The sequence below is a fragment of the Trachymyrmex cornetzi genome, unplaced genomic scaffold (assembly GCF_001594075.2).
Source record: "Trachymyrmex cornetzi isolate Tcor2-1 unplaced genomic scaffold, Tcor1.1 scaffold117, whole genome shotgun sequence".
In the NCBI taxonomy this organism is placed as follows: Eukaryota; Metazoa; Arthropoda; class Insecta; order Hymenoptera; family Formicidae; genus Trachymyrmex; species Trachymyrmex cornetzi.
The window spans coordinates 749,646-762,458 of record NW_017295730.1 but is presented as its reverse complement, the minus strand read 5'-3'; the positions used below and the strand labels follow the sequence as shown (position 1 = coordinate 762,458).

Here is a 12,813-nt window from a genome sequence, read left to right as displayed (position 1 = left end):
ACTGTATCTTTGCGATTTTAAGGCGGCTCCAGATGACTTGGCCAATGTACGCCAACATTGGTTGTGTTCAGTAGCAAAAGCAGTTTTGCAACAGTTACAAGATTCTTTAATAGGATTGGTTTATACTCTAAATCTGTGAAGAAATAAAGGCAAGAACCAATTATATTAAAGAATCTGACAATAGTGCAAAGCTGTTTTTTCTGCTGAACGCAGTCATTAATAAATATTGTACACACATACATATAACATGCAAATTATTATGGTGATATTTTCTTAGAGAAAATGAACCTAAAAGTTTTAGGACTTTTTTCCTAAATATATCTTAACTAATTTGTGACTATCAGAAATCTGCGTATTAGTTTCTGAAATTTTCTTGCGCAGGACGCCTGAGATAACTCCTAAGTAAAGCACTTTACTAAGTAAATGATCAAAATAGCTACAAATTTGATTACTAAAGTCACTTTTCAATCAATTCCAACTCATTTTAACGTCATTTTGATGTTATTATGACTTTGCTGTTTGGACCAATATTATCCTTGCTTAAAACTAAATTTTAATAAAAACTCGTTTATTAATACATCAGACATTAAAAGACTAATTAGAAAAAAATTTTCTATAATATTATTAAAATAAAAAACAAAATTAATTTTTAAAAATTAATACGTTTAAAAAGCAATTACTTGAAATAAAATATTGTCTTTTACAATAAAAGACGTATGGTCACAAATATAATTATACATATGAATATGGGCCAATATTTAGCAAATGTGTATACAAGTTGGCTCACATTGGCCACTGAAGCCACCTTTAGACTAATATTTGATTTGTAGTACGATAAAATTTTCAAATGTATTAATTGACTACAGAATAGAGAAGTCCGTGAGTTTCCAGAAATTTTCTATCTCTTACAGCTAATTAAACACTTAAAAAATTTGTCCTACGACAAATGAAATATTAGTCTTACTCTTGCTCTGATGGTCTTTTTTCGTGGATAAGCGTAATCATGAATTGTGTCATTTTCATGTAATTGTTTATTTGCAATTCGCAAACGTTGAAAAAGACTAGTAGCTTCGTCAACCTATTATTTCTAGATACGATATATCCAAATACTCATTGATTCGCTGAGCAAAATTTACGATAGCTTTACGAATAACCTTTAATTTTCAGAAATTGTATGAAATTTTATAAGTGCAGTATATTTATTTCTCGATTAATAGTGGTGATCTCTTCATGCTTTGGCGCTTTACCAATTATTTGAGTGACTGTTTTTGTGAGGAAAATACTAAAATGAATAATATCGCTGTGTGCAGTATATGTAATTATTTTCGAACATCCTACATAGTTTATCTCTGTATTCTAATAGGAGTGATTGAGGAATGCATTTCACCGCGATATGATTATAACTCGACTTTGAGTTTGCATCATGAATATTTGCTCGATAGTATATGTATACAGCGGAACATGAATATTTGCTTGATAACATACATGGTACGTACATATAACAAGAAAATCTGAAGCTTACAACGCAGCAATTTCTTGCCTTGTACTAGCTAGTCTGGCGCCTCATGATAAAAAGAAAAGCAGACAAGGGCAAGGAACAAGTAATCGCTATAATTTTATGAATATGTGATTATAGTTCCGACACGTGCAATTCCACAAAAATACTGTAATAAAAACTCGTCGTCCTTGTCGGTTTTTTCGATAGAGAATTAGCGCGAGCAAGATGCAGCTTCTTGTTAATCTTGCATCAGACAGAGTGATCTAATCTGCTCTGCCTATTAGAGAAAACAAAATTGCGGCGTATGCTCGTGTGTTTATCTCATTTGTCCATTAAATCATTGAGCTACTTAAAATTTGGTTCAGAAAATCTTGAATGATAAGAGAAATATCGAAAATAATATCTGGCAATGTTTGAAAGATATTTTTAAAAATAACTATATATTCATATAATTGATTTAATATTATTTTTTTAAATATTTAATATGTGATTATTTAATATAATTTAATATTTAATTTTTAATATATATTAATATATATTTTTATGTACATAAAATTTAATTAACATTTTAATACACATTAAAATTTAATATTCAATATATATTATATAATTATTGTGTATATCTTAATATTAACGTAAAAAAATAATTATTTTTTTGACGTTATAAATTTTCAAGGAACATTTCTACATTCATATTGTCAATAAATGTAGCTATTTGTTGCCCCAACCACTCTCTTAAACATCGCGTGTACATATCGTGACACGGCATTTTCGCATTTCCTTTAGTTATATTTCTCAAATTAGTCCCATTGTGTAGTTTTACACCATGCTCTCCGTAATACAACGTAATTGTAGTTTTGTAGAGCGTTTAATTTTCCGTAGAAAGATTCCCTCTCTTGCATTCGTATAAATTGGTTCCACAGGCCGCGGGAACGCAAATAAACAAGCGGCTAAATAAGCCACTAAATAGACAAACTGCGGCACGATAGCGCAACGACGTGAAATAATAAGATAGAAAAGGCAAAGGAAAAGAAAGACCACAAGGGAAAAAGAGTGCTATCTAACGAGCAAAAAAGAGCAATAAAAACGAACGAGAACTGCCAAACGAACCGAACCGACATTGCCCTTTGTCGTTTCCCAGAACATTCGCAGAGCTTGCACTTTGCACGCAGATTTTACAGTGTGGCGACTATTTCGTCTTTTCCTTTCTTTTTTTTCTTAGTCGATTTCTTGCGTGTCGACTGTCATTTCGACTCAATATCTCGAATCCCACTTATTCTGTCGATTTTCTCTCACTTGTCCGAACCGTTTCAACCGTGTCGCCGATTTCAACAGCTGATAATCAGTTTCGACCCTCGAGCGGACCATTTCCTCAAACGATCAAATTTCATCTTCAATTAGAATCGTGAACGAGATTCGTTATGAATCTTGATAGAGAGAAATAGAGTGAAGCTACAGATTTTCATGTAGTACATATATCAATGTCTTACGAATTGATAGAGGCAAATCAATTATTCCAGAAATGCTAATCTCATGTTAGTCGCTCAAGATTTTTCGTTAAATTGTTTCGACGAAAGGCAATCCCGTAAATGTACAGATGCTATTAAACGAAACAGATCGTAGATTCATCAATTAATCTTGGTCACCGTGACCTAAGGCACGGTGCAATGCCATTACTCCGACACGGTCGCAAGGTCCAAACGACATTGCATCAGGCGCCGAGGTTTTTTTTCCTCATTTCGTGCTTCTTTCACATTGAACTCTTTCGTCAGATGAGCCGCGGTTCTTCCTTCATTTTTTTATCCAGTGAATCCTTGGCTTGAACGCACCCTATAAGCGGTCTGTTTTCTGTGGCTGAACTAGTGTACACTTTTGGAACTTAAAGTGAGATAGGTATATGTTTGATATTTGTCGAAAGCGAGAAAGAGAATTCTAGTGCAGTCTAGTGCAGTCTAGCGCAGGAACAAAAAACAGACCACTTATAGGGTGCGTTCGGGGAGACACTATTCGCGCTATGGCTACGCAAACGCTACCAACGCTGTTTGTGGAGCCAATAGCGCGATAGCATTAGCAAGCTCCATGAACGATCCTAACGTAGCATTGGTAGCGTTTAATCAGAGAAATATATTCGTCGATGATGAGTTAATATGTAGGGGATTCTGTTTTCAATCACCAACCAAACTTTTCTCTGTAATTTAAATTTGTAGGGTTTTATAAAGTATTTGTAACGTAAATTTTTAATTTTCTCTCGTAGTGAATAACAGAACGCAATCTCTATGATGGCTTGCCGCTAAGCCGAAGTGAACAATGTAAACTAGATCAAAAAATTAATAGTTACACTGAGTAAATTAATCAGATGAAAGGAAGAATCCTTGAGCATCCGTTGTCGATTTGAAAAGAAGCGTATCTACATCTAATAAGGACCTTAAACATCTGCAGCGGAATACCCTGCCGCGCTATGCCGCAATAGTAACTTTTTTCCGTACACGGGAATTAAAAATCGCCAGTAACAATAAGATACCTTTGATTTTCATCTGTAATGAAATCAAATAAAAAAATCACACAAATGAACTCTGCAAAAACTTTGAAAAGTTAAACATGATATACAAGCAAGAATTATTTTCATTTCAGCCTAGTGGCAAGCAGAAATTGAGATTGCATTCACTACAATAAAATTTGAAATTCACATGTTACGTACGTACGTTTACTCTACGAAATTCTAGAGAGAAAAAAAGTTTAGTGCCACTCGAGAACAGAATTCCCTCAAACATTAATCTAAGTCGTTCACGGATCTGTAAATGCTAACGCTACCAATACACTACCTTGGAAGGAATAGCGTTGATAGCGCGCAGTTTTGACGTAACACGCTACCATTAGTGACGTCATGATCGTATTTGTTAGCGCTATCTGCAGCTCCGCGAACAGTTTGTAGCGCTAAATAGGGCGATTAGCGGCTCCCCGAACGCACCCATAGTATTGCAGTACTTGTGGAATTAACCACAACCTACATTATATTATTGAATGGTAGTGAAATATAATACTATTGAAAGTTTGAGCAACAAAATTAGGACTATACTGAAAAAAATTTACTACATCTTGATAAATATTTTTTTTAATATTTGTAAATAAACATTTACTTAATGTCAACATATATTTATTTGATATAAGAAACCGTTAATTTAACTACCATTTTTCTCATTAAGTAAATATTTAATATAAGTAAATGTTTATTTAATAAATATTTAAAAGAATATTTATTAAGATGTAGTAAATTTTTTTAGTGCAGAGCAATAAATTAGCAATAAAATAGCACTAAATTTTTTACTAGGTCCGATTTTTATTTATAATGATGGGAAATCCAAGTTAATGATGTAATACTGACAGAGGGAAAAATGAATGCAGCTTTATATGCAGAGGCAGAATAAAAGAAAAACTTGCAAAAATCTCACTGCTTGAAAGAATAACATATGAACATAGCTTATCAGTCCAAAGCGGATAGAAATAAAGAATAAAGTAAGAATAAGTAGACAAACATATAAGTAACATATAATATATATAAAGATACCGCAGAGAAACACATAGAGTCGTATAAATCGTGTAAGTATAAATAAGAATACTACATACGAATGGTAGAAAATTAAGAAATCGGTGTAAAAAAACCGGACTAGCTGTAACATAAATCAAACCTCAGCGATGCACATGAGTCTTCCTCCATTCGATCTGCCTCCGTTCATTTAAGGTCGATGCATTTTGTAATGCAAGGTCCGCGTCGGTTGCATCAGTCAACGAGACGACGAAGAGAGTCGATTCGGCTGGTGTACGGCGCGACTGCCAACGCACCATATAATTATGGTGAAAGCCAGTCGCAGCATGGTGTGTATAGGCTCGCATGATTTGCTCGATCGTCGACTTGGCGGCCGCATTGATTGCTTCCTTGAAATTTTACAATGTATATATGAGGATTTATAAAATTTCATTTGCACAACAGCAAGGTTATCACAAAACACGAAATCAGAGAAATGTCAAGGAATTTTGTAAAATTTTCTAAAAAATTCTTGACTTTAAAGAAATATGCATATATTACTGCATTTATGCAGTACCAACTTAATAATTAAATGCAAATAGTGTCAGCAACATTAATATTTATACTGCTATGTTAGACTGTTCTTTCAATAAAATATTTGACCGTTCCTAAGTTAGGACGAAAATACAAAAAAATTTCAAAATTGAAAGTATTAGGGAAAGTCATGAAATTTTGTCTGGGTATTAGGGAAAAGGTATGGAATTTTAGGAGAAATTTGTGGCAACTCAATAGAATTTTCGTCAATATATAATAGAACACCTTCAATCTGAATTCAACTTACTTTGTTTAATTCTAAGAATCTTTTTTCTAGTTCTAAGAATTAGAGAAAGATGAAAAGTAGTTGAACCAAGATTAACCCTTCATCGGCAATGTGAAATTTTTACCCTTTGTCAACTTGGGTCTTCGAGAACTCCAGTGTAGATTTTTATATTGTTTCAGACTTTACAAAAAAATTCTTACATATTTGTGAAAGCTTTAATAACGAACTTTCATTATCGTAGACGTTGGATTGTATTTTAATTATTTTTTTACACATTTAAATTTGGCTACTAGAATTTTCACAAAAAAATTAACCTACATTAAAATAGACATGTGTAATATTTTCGAGGCTTTCACGGATGTTTTTTTCAGAGGTGCCAAAGGATTTACGGGTTATCACCGTATCGTGATCTATGCCGGCATTAACAATGGATTACGACACGGCGATAACCCGTAAATCTTTCGGCACCTCGTAAGACATGTATATTTATCAACCTATACTTTTATAATGTTTGTTTATGTGACTTGAAAAAAAGACAGTATCTCTCTTCCCTGAATTTAAGAAAATATGTTTAAGATTCAGCAGGCTCTATCGTGGGAGTCTCCGAACTTCGTGCTATCCTTTCACATTTAGACATCAATTGGTGCTTAACGATTTCTAACTCAATTGAAATCAATCGGTTGGTCTGCGTCACTGAAGCAACGCCAAGGAAATCTCGCGATAATTGTTGGTCATTGTTCAGTGTTATCCCAAGTGAATCCATTTTTATTGCACGTTGTTGACAAATATATATTCTGCAAATTTACAATTGCAAAAAATGAATTGAAATCGGAAACTGTTAACTACCTGACCGACATTTGCTCTTTCGAAATTATCAACAATCGAAATTTTACCAATGCAAAAATACAACGTTCGGATTAATTATTCGTATACAAATTAACATAACGTATAGCGATCGTGAAATTGTAATAAGAGAAGTTTTAGTTTTGAATTTCCAATTTTAGTCGAACGTATACATTAAACGGATACGCAACATATTCCCAGTTATTTTATGAGAAATAATACATGCACGCGTGTGCTTTCCCATCAATTCCGGAATACACTGCACTTGATTGTCCTCTGTCTGCCAATGATACTTTTATATGTTGATTTCGAAACGCCAGAGATAATTCGTGTGTTATAGAGGTGATATTTTTAATTCGAGATCAATTAGTCTCAATAAAATTAATTGGCTCCTGAAGGTTAGGCGAAAGATAGATAAAATGTAAACTCGTATGATAAAGTCGTAATAATGTCCCGGAGCAGCAAATATTGATCGTGATTACGTGTGAAAAGCGATATTCACAGGAAGTATAGCGCCACGCATTTCGTGGCGAATGCATAATGCACATAATCGTCGACAGTGCCGAGCATATTACTATTCGGTCTATCAGCTTTTCAAGCTGTTGAATAGCGAACGTGTAACGTTCACGTTTTTCCGTTATTCGCGAATCGGTAACATGTGAAATGACACTCACGAGAGAGATACTGCATGTAGCGTTTTAATAAAATTTAAATTTTTCGATTCTCTCTCGGAAAGGGAATTTTGTGCGAAAAAATTTTATTCCACGTTCTCGATTTATTTTTGCATAATAGAATCATCCTTTCGATTGTCTTACTAGGTAACACCGATATCTGCGTGCATTTCGTGCATCATACTATATAACCGTGTTACAAGTCAATATCCGCGAAAGAGAATATGTCGATCTTGTAAGAAGATATTTGTACGGAGAAATTCATTATTTTGAAGCAGATATTTAATGGATATTAGTTATTTTATCAATTGTAATGTAATTTTTAGAAATGTCGATTTTATTTTCTAAAAAAGATCTAATGGTTTTTTTCCCGATGGAATTTCCGTGACACCAGAGTGATACTGGCTCGTGATAAAGTTATATAAATCTTATATAATCCATAATTAAAAGGTACTGAGGGGAATTTTACTTTTGAATTTTAATATTTAAGCAATTTCGTTCTCGAAATCTCTCGAAAGTTAACGTTATATATTTAAGATTACTTGGGAGCTTCGTAACTTCGCTCGAATCTATGCAAATCAATGCAAATCAGCTTCCTCATGAATCGGATATGTGCGATAAGAGCTAAACAAGAAGTTTCTATTCCACACGACGCGAAGGTACGGAATTATTTATTTAGAATTTTAAATAAAAAAAGAGCGGTAACATGTGCGCGCGCGCGCGCACACATGTCGGAAAATGATAAATATCTTCATATATACCGTTAATATCTAATATTACCTGCTCGGAAATGCATGGATTATTATGTGACAACAGCCCGTGGCGTAATAACCACCGCGTAATTTGATACAATAATTACATGACGTTCATTAATTAATTATTTGTGCGTTTAACTCTTGTGAAGCTGTCCGCGAAATATTCCACGTTCTCATCAGATACAATGCATTTCGGATACGGCCAATAAAACCCGATGAGAATAGTATCTTCTTTCATTCATCTTTTAGAATGATTATTGCAACTTTCAAAACTTTGTATCAAAGCCGAAGAGTTATATCTGGACGTGTCCAGTCTCTGATGAATTATATAAATGCTGCTCTCGACTCTATTTTTTTTTACAAGAAGAAAAGTATCGGATCGGACTTTTTCATCAGTCGGCCGCGTAATCGATCGGAAAATACTGGTGCTGGAAAGCGCTAGACTTCTCTCTACTGTTATATTAAATTTAAATGCCGCGTTGTGTGCGCAGCACGAAATCCAATAAATTAGTTCGCATGAATACATTGGGCAGTCTCGCGACACGTAGTTTCAATTAATCCGCTCGTAACTTCTTGCCATTGCGGAATATATAGGGTGTCCTTCTTAACTGCCACAAAATAACAGGATAATAATTTTGCGTGAAAAAAAATAAGTTGGAAAAATAAAATAAATTTCTTTTACACGAGAGAAAATCAGTTTTAATAGTTTACAAACTCAAATGTCTTTTTTTTTTGTTTGTTAAACTTCGATAAGAATTGCTTCAATTTTAAATGGCCGTCTATCGCGGATAACGTCGAAACTATTGGTACCGTTAGCAGCGTTTGAATATAAATAATCTCGTTATATTTATTAAAATATTTTAATATTGCATTAAGAATAGAATTCTCGGAAACAAATCGATTGATTCGCGGTAATATTATATATCTTATAAGCGACGACCGAGATATCGCTAATAGAGTGTGATCTAGTCACGGGACGAAAAGTCAAACATGTGAAAAGGGAATGACGGCTGTTCTTAATCAGAGTCGCAATACGGGACAAGATTCTTACGGCCAGAAAACTGGTCGCGATCCCGTATCGTATACCCCACCTTTTAACGGGCTACACACGACGTACATATTTCCTGCTCGTGCTTTACATTTTATAGCATATGTACGTGCACGTGCTACAGTGAATCGTAAATTCTTCGCACTTTCTCAATTGTCGCACAATCGATATTTTTTTTATATATTGTGTACGGAAAATTGTATAGCATCTCTCTATCAATGAATTTTTATACAAGTAAACGAAGAACACATGTGTATATGTATGTGTATTGTCAAAAAGAACTAACGAATTCAGTCGAGACCTATGGCATGTATATACACCGTTTGAATATTCTATAAATCTGTATTGAATATTGCATTTGATTTTAGCGTATATTGATTATTCATTGAACGACGACAATTCATCATTCATTCGGTGCCGAAAACTTTAGATGCAAATATCTCAAAATCATGTTTCTGCAATCGAAGTGCTAGTCAGCTCTTCGACAGTCTTATAATTGTTCGGTAGAAGCGATTTTATCACTTATTAATCCACGTGAAATGTAATAAACGTACTAAATTTCAAAGCAAGATTTTTGATCAATTTTTTTTAGTGGAAATATTTATCATTATTTTCTAATTATTAATATTAATCCTATTTCTGTTTGATCTATTTATGTGTATAATGTTATTTTTATTATAAAAATATATTAATTTTGTATATGTATATACATATATATATATATATATAACGAGCAACAATTTAAAATTTCTTAATACGAACATATCACATATTTGAAAATTTTACGTTTCAAAATATTTTTACAATATTAAATATATTTGTATAATGTTGAAACATTGTACAAACCAAATATTTTAAACATTTATATTTGTATAAGGAACGTTATATTAGGTGTTAAACTTAATTTCTGCCGTTTTTCCTCTCCAAAATTGATTTGTTTCGAAGGGAAGATGAATGAATACCTTAATCAAAGTAATTTCTTCCATTTTCTACTTTATTACTAATTAATAATACTTTATTAATAATATAATACTTTTTGATTAAGGTATTTTTCTTCGAAACAAATCAATTTTGGAGACAAAAACAGGAATTAAGTTTAACACCTAATATGACGTGTAAACTTAAATTTATTACAATTCATGTCAATAAATTTATTTTAACTTAAACCAAATTTATATGAAAAATAACGAACCGACAAGAGAGATTACATGTATCTATAATTAAATCTTAAATCCATACTGCATTAAAGGAAAAGTTATTTAAAATTATTGATGAAAGTTTATCTTTGCTTTAGAATTTGACTCATGAAAACTTTTTATCGTTCTTTAATCTATTAGCTAATATCTTAAAAACTATTCTTATATTTTCATTGAATGAACATTTTTTTTTAAGAATCTTTTCACCAAAAATTATTTCCAAGCAGTCAATCAAAAATTGATCTGCTCTTCTTTTATTAAACATTATCCATATATATATTGTGCATGTAACATTCATAAAAAAATATTTATTTTAATCTCACTCCAAAAAAGAGCGAAAATCTGTCACTCTGAAAAGTTTTCACTTTTTTTTTCTAGATTGGTTCAATTTTCTCTCAAAAAAATTTAGGAAGTATGTATGTATGTATATATATATATATATATATACACATATAAGCGTCAAGCCGTAAAATTTCATATTTAATCAATTACATACTTTCGTTCAATTATTGTATCAATAGCTATATCTGAAGCTTGTTATCTTTCGTGCTACTTTCCGTATTTTTATATCAATATCTAACCTCATTATTGATGGTTACTTTCGTATTATTATTATACCGCTATAATGATGTTCTAAGAATTTGATAGATCTAAGAATGACAAGTTTATAGACGAACGTATATTTAAGAAATGTCTTTGATCAAATTCTTAGAACACATAATTCTCTGACAATGTTACAATAAGTAGCAAAATAAAGTGAGGTATAATTGGAAATTTAATATACATATTTTTATGTCGACAGACATAATCGTATAAATTTATGAAAAATACTTGAAAAATTAAATATTTAAAACGCAAGATAATTTTTTTTCGCGATTTTTATACGTAATTTTCTTATGGTATGTATATCATGAATTCTACATATATAAAAATATTTTATTGTAACAACGATGTTTTAAAATCTTTAAATTTAAGATCTATATAAAAAGTAAAGTCATTCTTTTATTACTACGTATACACATATACTCTGTAAAATAAAACATTTATACATGGCAGAAGATTTTTGCTACAAAAAATCTTGAATCTTATAATAAATTATCCAAAAAGATTACAGTATTCAGTAAATGAAAGATGAAAAATATAATTTTAATGTTTCGTATATTGACGTATGGAAATTTTATTCGATTGTCCTTCAACGCTAATTTTTGCAGATGTTTTACATATGTAATCAAATTAAAATAGAGACTTGTCAGTTATATTTTTACTGTAAAAAGACTTCGAATTTATAACCTACAGTAGTAGATATAGTTTTGTTCCATTAAAATTACTAAAATATTAGGAAATTTTAAAAAGATTAGATCAAGTCGACATTGAGCATCAAATTAGCCATAGAGAAGAATTTTTATTAGTTCAAAATGACTTTTTATGGGTTAATTATTTTTTCATTCTTTTTTATGACTGTAACCTGTCCAATTTTATCTCCGGAGCCAAAACGCAAAATCATCGGCGCAAAAAAAATCAATATGAGTAAAATTTCGGGGACTGCGAAGTGCTGATACGCGTCTGAGCGATGCTTATCAACACTACAACAGTTCCCGATATCTCATTCATATTGAATGTTTTTGCGTCGATGGCTTTGCATTTTGGTTCCGGCGCTAAAATTGGACAGGTCTGCTTTATGAACTTCTTCGTGAAGCGGGAATCGAACTAGGTCTGTCAGAGTTCGGGCGACCTCCGATAATCCACTGATTGTACATGACATACGTAATTTAGAAAACTGTAAGAAACGCACTAGATTCGCAACAATCCGCAGGATCAGCGATAGGGCTCTGATTCGCTTCTCTCCTGCCACTGCAGCCGCTGCTGTGGGTGTGTGAGTACCATAGCCCATATATAGGCGCCCCTTTGCCGGGCTGCAGCCTTATAGAATTCGCGGCTACCACCGTGAGTGCATCGTATTCCTTTACTCCACATTTGCTCGCGTGAAAGCTGAAACTGAGACGCATCACTCGATGTCTGAATAGTATCGAGTTCCCTCCTCTCTGCGAGTGCTCCGATAATCTTGAAATATCACTAGAGGAATTAAAAAAATATTATCTCTCTCTCTCTCTCTCTCTCTCTCATAAATATACAATTTGCGTATTTATCGGATGACATACGTCAATAAGATTTCATCAGCGTCTCCAGTGATAGATTCGCAGTGGACGTTGTACGGCGCACAGAATAATGATGCGTAGAAATTGATCTTTGATTGAAACGCCGAGTTCTCCTCGAGTGCGCCGTAGGAATCGTATACGTAGTGCATCGAGCGGTTTTGCGCAGTGCAGTTTGCATGCACGTTAGACAACAAACAGTCGTTTACTCTTCTCGCGCGATTATGCAGCTCGACAGGAGTTCGACGCGGCCCACGGACGTATCCTGGTGCACGTGCATCCTGTTGCTGCTCGCGTGCGCGATTA

The 12,813-nt window shown here is 33.0% G+C and overlaps 1 protein-coding gene and 1 pseudogene across 6 annotated transcripts in view; one reads left to right on the top strand and one right to left on the bottom strand.

The window, feature by feature from the left end:
- Positions 1-12,813, top strand: part of LOC108765803 (very low-density lipoprotein receptor) — a 35,143-nt gene that overhangs the window by 8,907 nt on the left and 13,423 nt on the right. The gene's annotated exons all lie outside the window — the stretch shown is intronic.
- On the bottom strand, positions 5,155-12,806 carry LOC108765832 (uncharacterized; annotated as a pseudogene).